Below are 14024 nucleotides of genomic sequence, written 5' to 3'. Positions count from 1 at the left end.
AAGGTTCTCCTCTGGTGTCTACTGAGCTGGAGCCCAGATTCTGCTCTGGCCAGCATCAACGTGTTCTAGGGCTCACTATGTGCCAGGCTGTATGGGATTCTCTTGCTCGCTCCTGCCAACACCCTATACGGCAGGTCCTAGTATTCTCACCTCCACTTTCAAGAGAAGGAAGTAAGACATTTGGAGGTAAGGAACACACCCAGGGCCAGGAAGGGACAGCTCAGTTTTGGACCCCCACCATCCCAGCTCCAGCATCCTCAACCTCAGTCCTCACCTTGTCCTAATGCTGTCTCCTGCTCTGCCCAGGCTGAGTAAGCCTCCCCACAGGCCTCATCCCTCCAGGGCCTCAGGAGTAAAGTATTAGCTCCCAGCCTGGCAGCTAAGATGTTCCATAATATTACAAATCCTCTCCTTTCACCCTTATTTCTATTTATTTTCCTATACAAAATCTAGCTACAAAGTGAGGTGCTGTGGCCAGATGCTCTGTGCCTGCTTCCCTGGGGAGCTAGGCCAAGCACGGGCAGGCCAAAGGTTCCTGTGCATTGCACCTCATACAGCTAACACCAAGCCACCTGGCAGACCATGGCTGCCACATGCAGGGCCTGCTGTTTGGGGGGTGGGCTCATCTCAAGGCCTGCCTTACACGAGCAAGTAGACATCTTGTGGTGCAATACCCCTGGACACAAGGGTGCTGGCGGGGAGTGAGGGAGGGAGGCAGAATAAAGCTCCTCGGAATGTCCCTGCCTATGTGTTTTTTGTGGGCCTGCATTAAACTGGACATGAGTTCATACTGCGGTCTTCTCCAGGCCTCTCTTCTCTCAGGTGTGACCTGTGGGTGAGATTGCTGGGCCATGGGAAGGTGTGTGGTCACTTTAGTCCTACCTGCTTGCTGCTCCTGGAATTTCCCCGGGGGTGGTGGGGAGCTGGGTCATTACCAACTGAGGGAAACGCCAGCCTGGTACAGAGCACAACTCTGTCTCTGTCTTGGGGTGGTATGTATACACATGTGTGTGTGTGTGCGCGTATGCACGCGCGCACTAAACCTTCATGCTTAGAATACTGTCAGACACACAGAGAAGCTGGGAGAAGGTTGCTGAGTTCCCACACACCCTACACTAGGCTATCCTATTACCTACATCTGCCATTAGCATCGAGTATCTCTCGCAGTTAATGGACTGATATGGATACCCTCCTATGAACTGAAGTCTCTGCTTTATTAACATTTCCCGTTTTTGCCCTAATGTCCCTTTGTGTTCCAGAATCCCACCCGGATGCGACATCACATTCAGCTGCCATGTCTTTACAGGCCCCCATGGCTCTGGCAGTTTCTCAGACTTTCCTCGGGTTTGAGAACCTTGACAGTTTGAGGGGTACTGATCGGGTATTTTGTAGAGTGTCCCTGGATTGGAAAGTGTTTGGGGTTGTGGGTTTTGGGAGGAGATCACAGAGGCAAATGCCCTCTGCTCACATCATACCACGGGCAACTAAGTCTTACCTCGGGCTGCTGGGACAAAATACTACAGGCTGGGAGGCTCATACAGCACAGTTATTCCTCAGAGTTTTGGAGGCTGGAAGGTCAAGACCGAGGACACAGTGTCTGAGCTGGTGCCGTCCAGCTGTGTCCTCACAGGGTGGAGGGGTGAGGGGCCTGCTGGGGTCTCCTTTACAAGGCCACTCATCCTCATCCCACTAAGAAGAGCTCCACCCTCATGACTGAATCACCTTCCAGCCTTCCAAAGTCCCCACCTCCTAAATCAGCACCATGGGGGTTAGGCTGCATATGTGAATTGTGGGGGCCATAAACACTGGGACAGTGGCAGGGGTGAGCTATCCACATGATGGATGGCTGACTGATGTTGGATTTGGTCCTCAGGATGAGGTTGCGTCTGCGTGTTGTTTCTGCCTATAAGCTGCCCCACCCCATTCCCATGTTATATTCCTTGGAAGGAAATCACCATGTGCAGCCAGCACTTGAGGAGTGGGGGGTTATGCTCCATTTCCTTGAGGTAGCATATCTATGTAAATTATTTAGAATTTAGAGACATGGGAGCCTTGCCTATTGTTCATTTATTCAACAGTTTATTTACATTGGTGTGGACTCATGCATATTTATTTTGTACTTTGGGTTATAATCCACTACTACATTATTTATTACAGTTTGCTGAAATGGTTCCACTCTGGCCACAGGGAGCTTTCAGTTGGCTTCTGTGCCCCTGGGACACAGCCTGTCATCGGGATTTGTGGGGCACGTCCTTACTTTCCAGCACAAGGAGATGCTCCAGCCTCATCTAGCCTATTTCCTGCCACAGCCCAAGACGCAGCCATTTCTCCCAGGAGCTCTGGCTCCTTTAGAGTTGAAGAATGGCAGAAACCAAGATCAGGGTGCTAGGTGTGCTCACGGCTACTGGGGTGTCATTGCTTCTAGGCCCTCTCAGCCGACAGAGCAAGGAAATGGCTGTGCATCAAAGAAGTCGCGTATGGATACATGTAAACATCTCTATGTGTATCCATCTACGTTTGCATTAAACTAGACCTGAGTTCCTACCAACGTCTCCTCCACTAACCCATGCCCACATGGATCCTTCCAGCCTCCTCCTCTTGCTTATCTGTGAACTTCCTCTCTAGCACTGAGAAAAAGGCTCCCACCATCAGCGTCCACTCACTTAACTGTGCGATTCCAGAATATACAAATAGGGGCTTCCTATTTGTTAAGCCACACTCCTGCCGGAAGCAACTCTTCTCCAGTTTCTTTTGAGGGACTTCTTTCACTTAGTGCTATGCATGTAGGATGTATCCATGTCTTTGTGCAGCTTGATAACTATTCTGTTTATTGCTGAATCATATTCCATCACATGAAGTGTTCGTTTCTTTAGCCACTCACCTACTAAAGGGCATCTTCGTCGCTTCCAGTTTTGGGTGAGTGTAAATAAAGCTGCTCACAACATCTGGATGCAGTTTTTTTGTATGGACATACATTTTCACATCAGTTGGGTAAATAGCCATGGCATGATTGCTGGATACTAGGTGAGACCGTGCCTAGCTTTGTAAGAAGTCTCTACACTGTTCACTGTGGCTGCAGGAACAACCTCCTCTTCCCTCACTTGGTCACATGCACGAACAGGAGAAAGGGTTGTTCTGTGCAGTCACGACAAATTGTGTCTCTGAAGGGGAGGGAATCAGGTCTCAGGCCCTTGTCAGAGAAGTTTATGGCCACAGCACTAATGCTGCTGGTGGGGATTTGGTTGTAGAAGATGGTTGGAGCGATTGCATGACCTTTGGTTGAGATCTTCATTTACAATTACAGAAACCACCCCTACCTCCCGCGTTTAAAGGATGCTAGCCAATGGCTGTCACATGATCCAGGGCTGGCCATGTGTAGCGTGTGTCCTAGGGGAAGGAGGGCGACTTGGGTCCCTCACCCTCTGCAGGAAGGAGGGTGGCCTGGGTCCTTTACCTTCTGCGGGAAGGAGGGCAGCCTGGTTCCTTACCCTCTGTGGGAAGGAGGGCAGCCTGGGTCCCTCACCCTCTGTGGGAAGGAGGGTGGCCTGGGTCCCTCACACTCTGTGGGAAGGAGTGCGGCCTGGGTCTACCCTCTGTAGGCCAGCTGTACCTGGCCCTCCATGGTGAGGATTCTCAGGGTGCAAACAGCAGAGCAAACAGTGCAAGACCAGCCTCCAAGCCAGGTCACTCTGGAGGTCCTGGTAGTGCAGAAGAGAAGTGTGGTTGGCAGAGTTTCAGGGTGGCCTCCAAGTTCCCCTCCTAACTCTGCGGTATAATCCTTTCCCTCGAGTGTGGATGATGGATAGGTTCTGTTCTGTGGCAAATGGTGTGGGAATCACTCCCATGACTATAAAATGTTACTTAAGATTCCTCCGTGGTGCAAAGAGGGAGCCTTCCCAGCCGGCATGGAGGGAAGGAGGGACCCTGGTTGCTAATTGTCTTTGGAGGTGTCCTGGGGGACCTCAGTCCTACAACCTCAGTAACTGACTTCCACAAACACTCTCGAGTGAGCCTGAAAGCAGACCTGGAGTACAGATGAGAGGACAGCCTGACAGCAGGATGCAGCCTGTGAGACCCGGGCAGGGCACCCACCTCCCCTCTGCATAGAGCTCTGATCCATGGTCTCGCTGCTTTCGGCCGTGGGGTCCCCGGGAATCTGGAGGGGCCATGGGGCCGAGGGTGCGGCCTGTGGGCGGACGGAGGCCAAAGCTGCCCGGGAGAGGACGAGGAGGAGCCGGAAGACGCGGATGAGGACGCAGAGGAGGATCTGCTGCAGAGGGAGCCTCTGCTGCCGGCGGGGACCCAGCGCTTGTGTCTGGTCCACCCCGATGTCAAGTGGGGCCCTGGGAAGCTGCACATGAAGTGAGGTGAACACAGCGGGGGGTTGCAGGGGAGAAACAGGAGCTGGCACTCTGCGGGAGGGCCCCTGCAGGGAGGGTCTCATTGGTGGAGACTCAGGGGCTGGGCGCTGAGGGGACAATCTCATAGGTGGAGATTCAGGGGTGGGGGCTCTGAGGGGAAGATCACAAGTGGTGTAGTGGGCGAGGCTTCAAGGGGCGATGCTCTGAGGAGAGGATCTGATGGGTGGAGATGCAAGAGCATGGCTCTGAAGGGGCGGGGCTCTGAGGGGAGGATTTCGTAGCTGGAGGTGCATGGGCGGGGCTTTGGGGAGAGGAGCCTATGGGGTGAAAAGGGCTGGGGCGGAGCTTATGGGGAGAAGCCCCTGGGGTGAGGTGGGGTGGGGTGGGGTGGGCCGGGCCAGGCCGGGCCGTGTCTTGGTGATGAGACCCCGTTTTTCTTGCCCTGGGTTCAAGGTAGGCACAGTGTTTTTGGGGTCAGGGAAGGGAGGGTGTCTAGCAGACCATCTGTGTCCAGTCCCCTGCCCCACTCCCCAGGAGGAAATCCAAATCCCTAAGTCACTGCAGGTGCCAGAGTCTCAAGACTGTTGACATCTCCCTTGGAAGCCCCTGTAGCCGAAGAGCGGTTCTCCTTCAAGGGTGTTTTCCAAAATGGGCAACTCTTGGGACAGTGGAAGCCCCAAACTGCTCAGAACGGCACCCAGACCTCCTGCATTTCCTCCTCCTAACCCTGCCTGTGGTTCTTGAGTTATCCCTGAGCACCCCTAGCTCCCTAGTTCCCTGCTGTGTCCACCTGGACCCCAAATCCTATATAAGGCAGGTTGGGGAGTCCTCATGTCCCATGGTGGCTCCAGCATCCTTCCCTGGCCAGATTCCTACTTAGAGGCCCTACGGTCAAGGCCAGGAGAAGGACACGCCGGGCAGGTGTGGTTGGGGCCCTGGATCTACCCCAAAAGGAAGTGTCCCTCAAGGTGGCCCTTGTGTCCCCAGAGCTGAGTGACAGGTAGCAAAGGCCACAGTACTGGTGCACATTCTGGACGGCTGGTCCATGGTGCAGACGATGGTCGTGTCCACCAGAATGCCAGAGAAGAAGCTTGTCTTTGGCAGAGGGAACTTTGAGTACCTGACAGGTGAGTCCGTCCACACCTGCTCCCTCCCCAAACCTCCTTTCCCATCTGTTGCTCCCGAGAACATTCAACCCAGACGCGTGGAAGGACAGGGGTCTCGCTGGGCCAGAGGGGAAGCGGGCCCATGAGTGGGTGGTCCAGGTGAGCTGGGAGCCCACATAAATAGGAGCTGGAGGGATGGGAGGCTGGACCTGTGTCCCTCCTCCATGCACTCTCTTAGCGTGGGGTCCTGTGTGGGGGCCCTTGTGCTTCCAAGTTTTTGACCATCCGGCTTACAGTGCAGAGTGGGTAAGACCCTACTAACTGCTACTACTACTGCTAACTAACTTACTAACTAGCCGAGGTGGGAGTCTGCTTCCGTGCCTGACTCAGAGGCATCTCATCGGGGCTGGGATGTGTTCACCATGTTTCTGTGTGTGTCTGGCCCACCATGTGTTCACCGTGTATGTGTGTCCCCACTGGGATGTGTCCACCGGGACTCTGTGTCTGTCCCTGTCACGATGTTTTCACTCTGTGTGTGTGTGTGTGTGCGCGTGCGTGTGTATACATGTGTCTGTCCCTGTCGGGATGTGTTCACCGTGTGTGTGTGTGTGACCCCACAGGGAGGTGTTCACCATGTGTGTGTGTCCTCACTGTAATGTGCCCTCCGTGTGTGTGTGTCTCCCCACAGGGATGTGTTCACTGTGTGTGTGTGTCTGTCTCCACACAGGGAGGTGTTCACCATGTGTGTGTGCCCCCACTGCCATGTGTCCTCCGTGTGTATGTCTCCCCACAGGGATGTGTTCACCCTGTGTGTGTGTGTGCGTGTCCCCACTGCAATGTGTCCACAGTGTGTGTGTGTGGGGTGCCTCCCCCACGGGGATGTGTTCACTGTGTGAGTGTGTGTGTCCCAACTGGGATGTGTTCACCTTGTGTGTGTGTCCCCACTGGGATGTGTTCACCATGTGTCTCTGTTCATGTCACAATGTGTTCACTGTGTGAGGGGTGTGTGGGTGTCCCCACTGGGATATGTTCCCCATGTATGTGTGTGTGTCCCAACTGGAATGTGTTCCCCGTGTGTGTGTGTGTCTCCACACTGGGATGTGTTCACCATGTGTTTGTGTCTGTCCATGTCACGATGTGTTCACTGTGTGTGTGTGTCCCAACTGCGATGTGTTCCCCGTGTGTGTGTATGTGTGTGTCTCCACTGGGATGCATTTACCATGCGTGCGTGTGTGTGAGATGTGTGTGTCCCTGTTGGGATGTGTTTACCTTGTGTGTGTGTCTCCGCCAGGATGTGTTCACCATGTACACGTCTGTGTACATGAAACACACACCCCTAGAGACATCGCTCCAATGCTGATTTCCTGGATCCTGGGTCTGGTGCTCAGGTCAGGGATGTCTGTGAACCGTGCCCTCCACGGCACACCCCACAAGGGGCCTCGTGGCTCATCCCGCAGTCCACAGGTCTGGACGGATCGCCACTGACGAGACCCCCTTTCCTTTAGAGAGGATCTGACAATCTCCGGACATCACATGCATCTTCCTGAATGTACAGAGGATGGCTGCCCCAACCAAGGTATCCCAGAATGTGGCTTTGCTTTGTTTCCTCCCACGCTCCATGCGGTGAACGAGTGGATGCTAGAGCGTCCCGCCAGGCAGGGGCCAGATGGGGTGATAGTGGCTTTAAGGCGTGATGGAATGTCCTCCTCCCTGTGAGGCTGGCCACTAGGGCCTGGCCTTCCCCTCTGGCTTCTCATTTGCTCTCTCCTTTTCTTTTTTGACAGAATCTGACTCTGTCACTCAAGCTGGAGGGCAGTGTCACCATGATCTCGGCCCACTGCAACCTCTACCTCCCAGGTTCAAGCAATTCAGCTGCCTCAGCCTCCTGAGTAGTTGGGATGACAGGTGCCCACCAACACACCCAGCTAATTTTTGTATTTTTAGTAGAGACAGGTTTTCAGTATTTTGGCCAGGCTGGTCTCGAAGTCCTGACCTCAGGTGATCCACCTGCCTTGGCCTCCCAAAGTGCTGGGGTTGCAGGTGTGAGTCGCCAGGCCCAGCTCACTCTCTCCTTCTCTAGAAAGAACTGGAAGCCGCCTCGGGCATGGAGGTGTTTGACTGCTTTACCATCATCCTGCACATTTTCCGCTGCAACGCCTGCATGGAGGAGGCCTGGCTGCAGATGGCCCTGGCAGAGATCCCACTCCTCAGGTACCTCGGGACGCCCAGGCCAACCATCACGCCCACCCCGCAGCCCCTCCATTCTGTACTCACGTGTTTGGTGGTTCTGGGGGTATATGAGAGTAAGAAAAGCACTGTGGGAGCACTCTCTCCCCACCCCACCCCACTCCCCACTAGGTAGGTCCCCTCGGCCTGGGATACTCCTCACTCACAATGCATGAGCTACACACCCAGTGGGACCCCAACACCAGCTCCTCCCTTCTGCCCAGAGGCCCCACTAATTCACAGGTTCTGGGCTTTAGGATGTGGACCGATCTTTCTGGGGGCTACTGTTGACAATCCACTGCAGTTGTATCCACTTCTCTCTGGAGGCTCCTGGGGGCGCCAGGTGTCCCTGGCTTGCGGCCGCATCACTCCAGTGTCCGCCTCCAAATCCACGTAGGCTCCTCCTCTTTGTCTGAGTCTCCCCTTCTGTCTCCTAGAAGGACATTTGTCATTGGATTTAAGACTGTCCCTAATCCAGCGTGACCTCATCTCAAGATCCTTAACTAATTTCATTTGCAGAGACCTTATTTCTAAATAACGTCCCATTCACAGGTCCTGGGGAACAAGACATAAACATCTATTTGGGGCGTCACTATTTAACCCAGTAAAATGGAATCATCCAGTTACCTCCAGAAGCTCTCGGGGAGGATCCTTCCTGCCTCTCCCAGCTCCTGGGGGTGCCAGGTGTCCCTGGCTTGTGGCCACATCACGCCAGTCTCTGCCTCCGTCTCCACGTGGACTTCTCCTCTGTGTCTGTCTACAATTTTTTTTTTTTTTGAGACAGAGTCTTGCCCAGTCACCCAGGCTGCAGTGCAGTGGCTGGATCTCAGCTCAGCACAACCTCCACCTCCCAGATTCAAGCGATTCTCCTGCCTCAGCCTCCCAGGTAGCTGGAACTACAGGTGCCCACAACCAAGCCCAGCTAGTTTTTTTATATTTTAGTAGAGACGAGGTTTCACCATGTTGGCCAGGATATTTTGATCTCCTTGGCCAGGATGGTTTGATCTCCTGACCTCATGATCCACCTGCCTTGGCCTCCCAAGGTGCTGGGATTACAGGTGCGTGCCACTGCGCCCGGCCCTCCCCTTCTGTCTCCTAGAAGGACACCTGTCATTGGATTTAAGACTTACCCTAATCCAGGGTGACCTCATCTCAAGATCCTTAACTAATTACATTTGCAGACACCTTATTTCTAAATAACGTCCCATTCACAGGTCGTGCAAAACAAGACATAAACCTCTATTTTGGGCATCACTATTTAACCCATTAAAATGGAATCATCCAGTTCCCTCCAGAAGCTCTCGGGGAGGACCCTTCCTGCTTCTCCCAGCTTCTGGGGTCTCCAGGTGTCCTGGGCTTGCGGCCTCCTTCACCTTCACCTCGACCTCTGCTGGGAGGGAGAGAGCTTCCCTGCAGAGTGAACCCCTCCTGTTCCCATGCCAGGTCGAACCTGAAAAGGAACATTGACCCCCTTCACTGAGGAGGATCCAGCTCCCGCTACATCATGGGGTCAGGTCACTCTGGCTGGGTGCAGCACCCCAGGACATCCTGAGAATGTGGTTGTCAGCAGCTGCCCTGAAGGATTCCAACAGGGTGGGGGCCGGCTGGGGGCTCCGTCTCCTTGTTATGTCTGTGGAGACAGGAGATGGTGCTGGTTCTGTGAGGTATTGCTGACATAAGTAGCCACAAAGTGTGGATTGAAACAGCAGGAATCTGTGCACACCCATCCTGGAGACCAAAAGCCTCCAGAGGCTCCTTCTGCCTCTCCCAGCTCCTGGGGGCGCCAGGTATCCCTGGCTTGTGGCCACATCACTCCAGCCTCTACCTTTTAAGAAGGACATGGATCTTTGCATTCAGGCCCAACCCTAACCTAGGATGATGTCTTGAGTTCGTACAAAGAGGGGAATTTACAAATCAGGTCCCATTCCCAGGTTCTGGGACTTAGGATGCCAAAGGAGCCCCATTGAGCCCCCTCACGATAACATCCCGGCTGTGCCCCACTTAGAAGCCTCCGTAGTGCTCAAGACTTTTTCTTTTTGAGATGCAGTCTGGCTCTGGCCCAGGCTGGAGTGCAGTGGCACGATCTCAGCTCACTGAAAGCTCCACCTCTCGGGTTCAAGCGATTCTCCCGCCTCAGCCTCCCGCATAGCGGGGATTATAGTCGCCCACCACCACACCCGGCTAATTTTTGTATTTTTAGTAAAGATGGGGTTTCACCATATTGGCCAGGCTGCTCTCGAACTCCTGTCCTCATGATCCGCCCACCTCGGCCTCCCAAAGTGCCAGATGACAGGTGTGAGCCACCGCGCCCGGCTGAGCGCAGCCCTTTCTCAGGGAAAGGGAGTGTTGGGGCCACTGCCGGGAACGCGGCAGGGCCCCTAAATGCTGCAGCAGGAGGAGCAGCCCCTGTAGACCCTCAGTGGCACCTCCCGCTCCCACGCCTTTCCCGGCCTGGCTCACCGCCCTGTCTTGTGTGTTTTTAGGAGAATCGTTCATGCAGGTGCAGCAGCGTCTCCTGAAAGAGAAGGAGGCCAAGATGAGGAAGGCCCTGGACGGGCTTCAGAAGAAGAGGCACCTGCTGCGGTGGCAGCGTGCAAGATGTGAGTTCCCCATGGTCTCCGTGGTGGGGTACACCAACTGCAGTGAGCATGCACCCAGGGGAGGGGGTCCCACGGTCTCTTGGTGGGGTACACCAGCTGAAGTGACCATGTGCCCAGGGAAGGGGTTCCATGGTCTCTGTGTGGGGTACACCAGCTGTGGTGAGGACTTGCACGGGGAGGGGGCTCCGCGTGGTGCATACACCAGCTGTGGTGAGGACTCACCCAGGGAAAGGGGATCCCGTGGTCTGCATGGTGGGTACAGCAGCTGTGGTGACAATGCCATGTACCCCATCCTCCCATCCACAGCACCACCACCCCATCCACACACCCACGCTTCTACACCACCACCTCCCTCCATCTACACCATCTTCCCATCCACACCATCTCATGTTCACCTGTCTACACCACCAGCTCCCCTGTGTCTACACAGTGGCCCTGCTGCATCCGGCCTGAGAGCAGCCGCAGTGGCTTAGTCCTGCATGTCGTGTGTGGCCCAGGGGTGCCTGGGGAGCTCAGGGACCTGGCACCCGGGGTGCCGCTGCCCAAGAGGGTGCTGTGGTCTCCACTCTGAGGACCCAGGTGTGGCTCCGCCTGAGCCCCTGATCTCCATGCCCTCCGAGGGAAGACCATGCTGATGAAGGCACTGATGGGAGACACTGACTTGCAGCCGCGGGACCAGCTGTTTGCCACGCTAGACGTTACAGCCCACGTGGGGACGCTGCCCTCACGCCTGACCATCCTATACGTGGATGCTGTCGGGTTCTTGTCCCAGCTGTCACATGGCCTCATCGAGTCCTTCTGTGCCACCCTGGAAGATGTGGCCCACTCGGTGAGTCAGGGCTGCAGGTGGCTGTGGACACCCACTGAGACAGAGGCTGAGGTCTCAGACACCCACTCAGACCAGGGGCCGGGGTCTCAGACCTCACTCGGACCAGGGGCTGGGGTCTCGAACACCCACTCAGACCAGGGGCCGGGGTCTCGGACACCCACTGAGAGAGGCCAGGGTCTCAGACCCCACTTGGACCAAGGACCAGCCCTTGGACGCCCACTCAGCCCACTGGCCAGGTTCTCAGACACCCACTGAGACCAGGGACCATCTCTGAGACACCCCATCAGTCAAGGGGCCAAGCCCTCGGACGCCCACTCAGACCAGGGGCCAGGCTCTGGGACACCCGCACCACTCGGGGCAGAATAACAACTGAATCCTCGGCCTCAGACTTAGTGTCCCGCAAGCATCCCTTGACCCTGGGGCCGAGGCTGAGCAGTGGCCCCAGTGTCACCCACACTCAGCCACCGTGATGAGCCCATATACACAGGGCCAGGAGCAGCAGCTCACGCCTGTCATCCCAGCACTTTGGGAGGCCGAGGCGGGTGGATCATTTGAGGTCAGGGGTTTGAGACCAGCCTGGCCAACATGGTGAAACCTTGTCTCTGCTAAAAATACAAAAATTGGCCGGGCATGGTGGCAGGCGCCTGTAATACCACCTACTGGGGAGGCTGAGGCAGGAGAATCACTTGAACCCAGGAAGCGGAGGTTGCAGTGAGCTGAGATCATGCCGTCACACTCCAGCCTGGGGCACAAGAGCGAAACTCTGTCTCAAGAAAAAAGTAAAACGATTTCACAGTGGGATGAAGCCACCCAAAGCATTGAATGAGGAAGCAGTGGCTGGCAGGTGGCGGTTGAGTGGTCATTTGTGGCACCACCTTGTTTGTGGGTCTGGGGGTGCAGACTTGTCACCTGTGCTGCGGGAGGCGAGGTATGTGGAGTTGGGTGGGGCTCCGTCCAGTGTAAACCCAGCACCCCCATCCTGGGGTGTCCGAGGGCCTGTACATGGGGGTAGCTCCCACCCCCACCCTGGCCTTGGGAACTCGTGGGAACCCCTCTCCCGGGCCTGCCTGCAAGCTTGGTGGGGTTAGGGCTCTGACTGCATGCCCGGCACTTGTAGGATCTGATCCTGCACATGAGAGACGTCAGCCACCCCAAGGCGGAGCTCCAGAAAGCCAGCGTCGTGTCCATGCTGCACAGGCTGCGGCTGCCCACCCCGCTCCTGGACTCCATGCTGCAGGTTCACAAGGTGGACCCGGTGCCCGGGTGAGTCAGGCCCTGGCACCCACACTCGTCTCACGCCTTCCCCTGCAGGCGCTGGAGACCCTGCCCTCGTGTGAACTGCTGACCGCTGGCACACAGGCTGACGCAGGGAGAATGGTTGAACCCAGGAGGCAGAGGTTGCTGTCCCAGCCCATGTCTCGTGGGCAGCTCACTCCTGGTGACCCTGCTTTCCACAAACATCTCCTTTCCCTGCATGTGCTCAAGCCACATGGGGAGATGCCCCCTCTCCTCATCTGAACCTCAGCAGTGACACTCAGGACACCAGGAGCTTCCCCAGGCTGTGCCCCATGGGTGGCTGACTCTGGGACCCCTGCTTTCTGCCGGCCTGTGGCCCTGAGGCTGAGCGGACTCTGTGGCCTCCCCACCCTTGCAGCTACCACCCCACGGAACCGAACGTCGTGCCCATGTCTGCCCTGCTGGGGCACGGACTCCAGGAGCTGAAGGCTGAGCTCGATGCAGCAGTGTTGAAGGCCACGGGGAGACAGGTCCTCCCCCTCCGTGTCTGGCTGGCCGGGGGCCCAGCTCAGGTGAGCGGCAGCCTCCTGGCATGGGAGAGGGGATGGTGTTCTGGTGGCCTGTCTCTGGCTCAGAAAGGGCTCCTTTAGGGTGCAGAAGGACCTGTGGAGTCCCCAAAAGCTTTACGATGCAGAGACAAGGTGAGAAATTTCTGAATGAGTTCGCAGCAAATGTGTACTGTGGAGTCAGTGTGCATACAACAGGCGCCTAATCTGTACTCACCGACGCTCAAACGCTATAGGACTCCCTACCAATAAGAAAGCAGGCTCCAGCTGGATACGGTGGCTTACGCCTGTCATCCCAAGACTTTGGAACCCCGACGTGGGCAGAAAACCTGAGGTCAGGAGTTCGAGACCAGCCTGGCCAACACAGTGAAACCCCATCTCTACTAACAATATAAAAATTTGCCAGGCGTGGTGGTGCATGCGTGTAATCCCAGCTACTCTGGAGGCTGAGGCAGGAGAGTCACTTGAACCTGGGAGGCGGAGGTTGTAATGAGCTGAGGTCACAGAACTGCACTCCAGCCTGAACGACAGAAAGCTCTGATCAATGAATGCTTTGGGGTAAGTTTTTTTTTTTTTTTTTTTTTTTGAGGTGGAGTCTCACTTTGTTGTCCAGGCTGGAGTGCAGTGACCGATCTCAGCTCACTGCAACCTCCACCTCTGGGGTTCAAGTGATTCTCCAGCTGGACACAGAAGCTGACACCTGTAACCCCGAGAATTAGGGAGGCCGAGGCAGGAGGATCACCTGAGCTCAGGACTTTGAAGCCAGCCTGGGCAACAGAGTGGGATCCTCAGCTCTACAAAAAATAAAAAATTACATCACACGCAATGGCTGACGCCTGTAATCCAACATTTTGAGAGGCCGAGGCAGGTGGATCGCTTGAGGTCAGGTGTTCGAGACCAGCCTGGCCAACATGGTGAAACTCCATCTCCACGACAAATACAAAAATCAGCCAGGCCTGGTGGTGGGCATCTTTAATCCCAGCTACTCAGGAGGCTGACCCAGGAGAATGGCTGGAACCTGGGACGTGGAGGTAACAGTGAGCTGAGATTGAGTCATTGCATTCCAGCCTGGGCAACAGAGCAAGACCCTATGTACAAAA

At 55.6% G+C, this 14024-nt stretch overlaps 1 pseudogene; it reads left to right on the top strand.

Annotated features, from left to right (window-relative positions):
• Positions 1–851: 851 nt before the first annotated feature.
• On the top strand, positions 852–13176 carry LOC135273147 (putative GTP-binding protein 6; annotated as a pseudogene).
• Positions 13177–14024: the final 848 nt, after the last annotated feature.

Source organism: Aotus nancymaae, unplaced genomic scaffold, assembly GCF_030222135.1.
Source record: "Aotus nancymaae isolate 86718 unplaced genomic scaffold, 86718_ANA_hifiasm-v0.15.2.pri h1tg000286l, whole genome shotgun sequence".
In the NCBI taxonomy this organism is placed as follows: domain Eukaryota; kingdom Metazoa; phylum Chordata; class Mammalia; order Primates; family Aotidae; genus Aotus; species Aotus nancymaae.
This window is presented reverse-complemented; position numbering and strand designations above follow the sequence as displayed.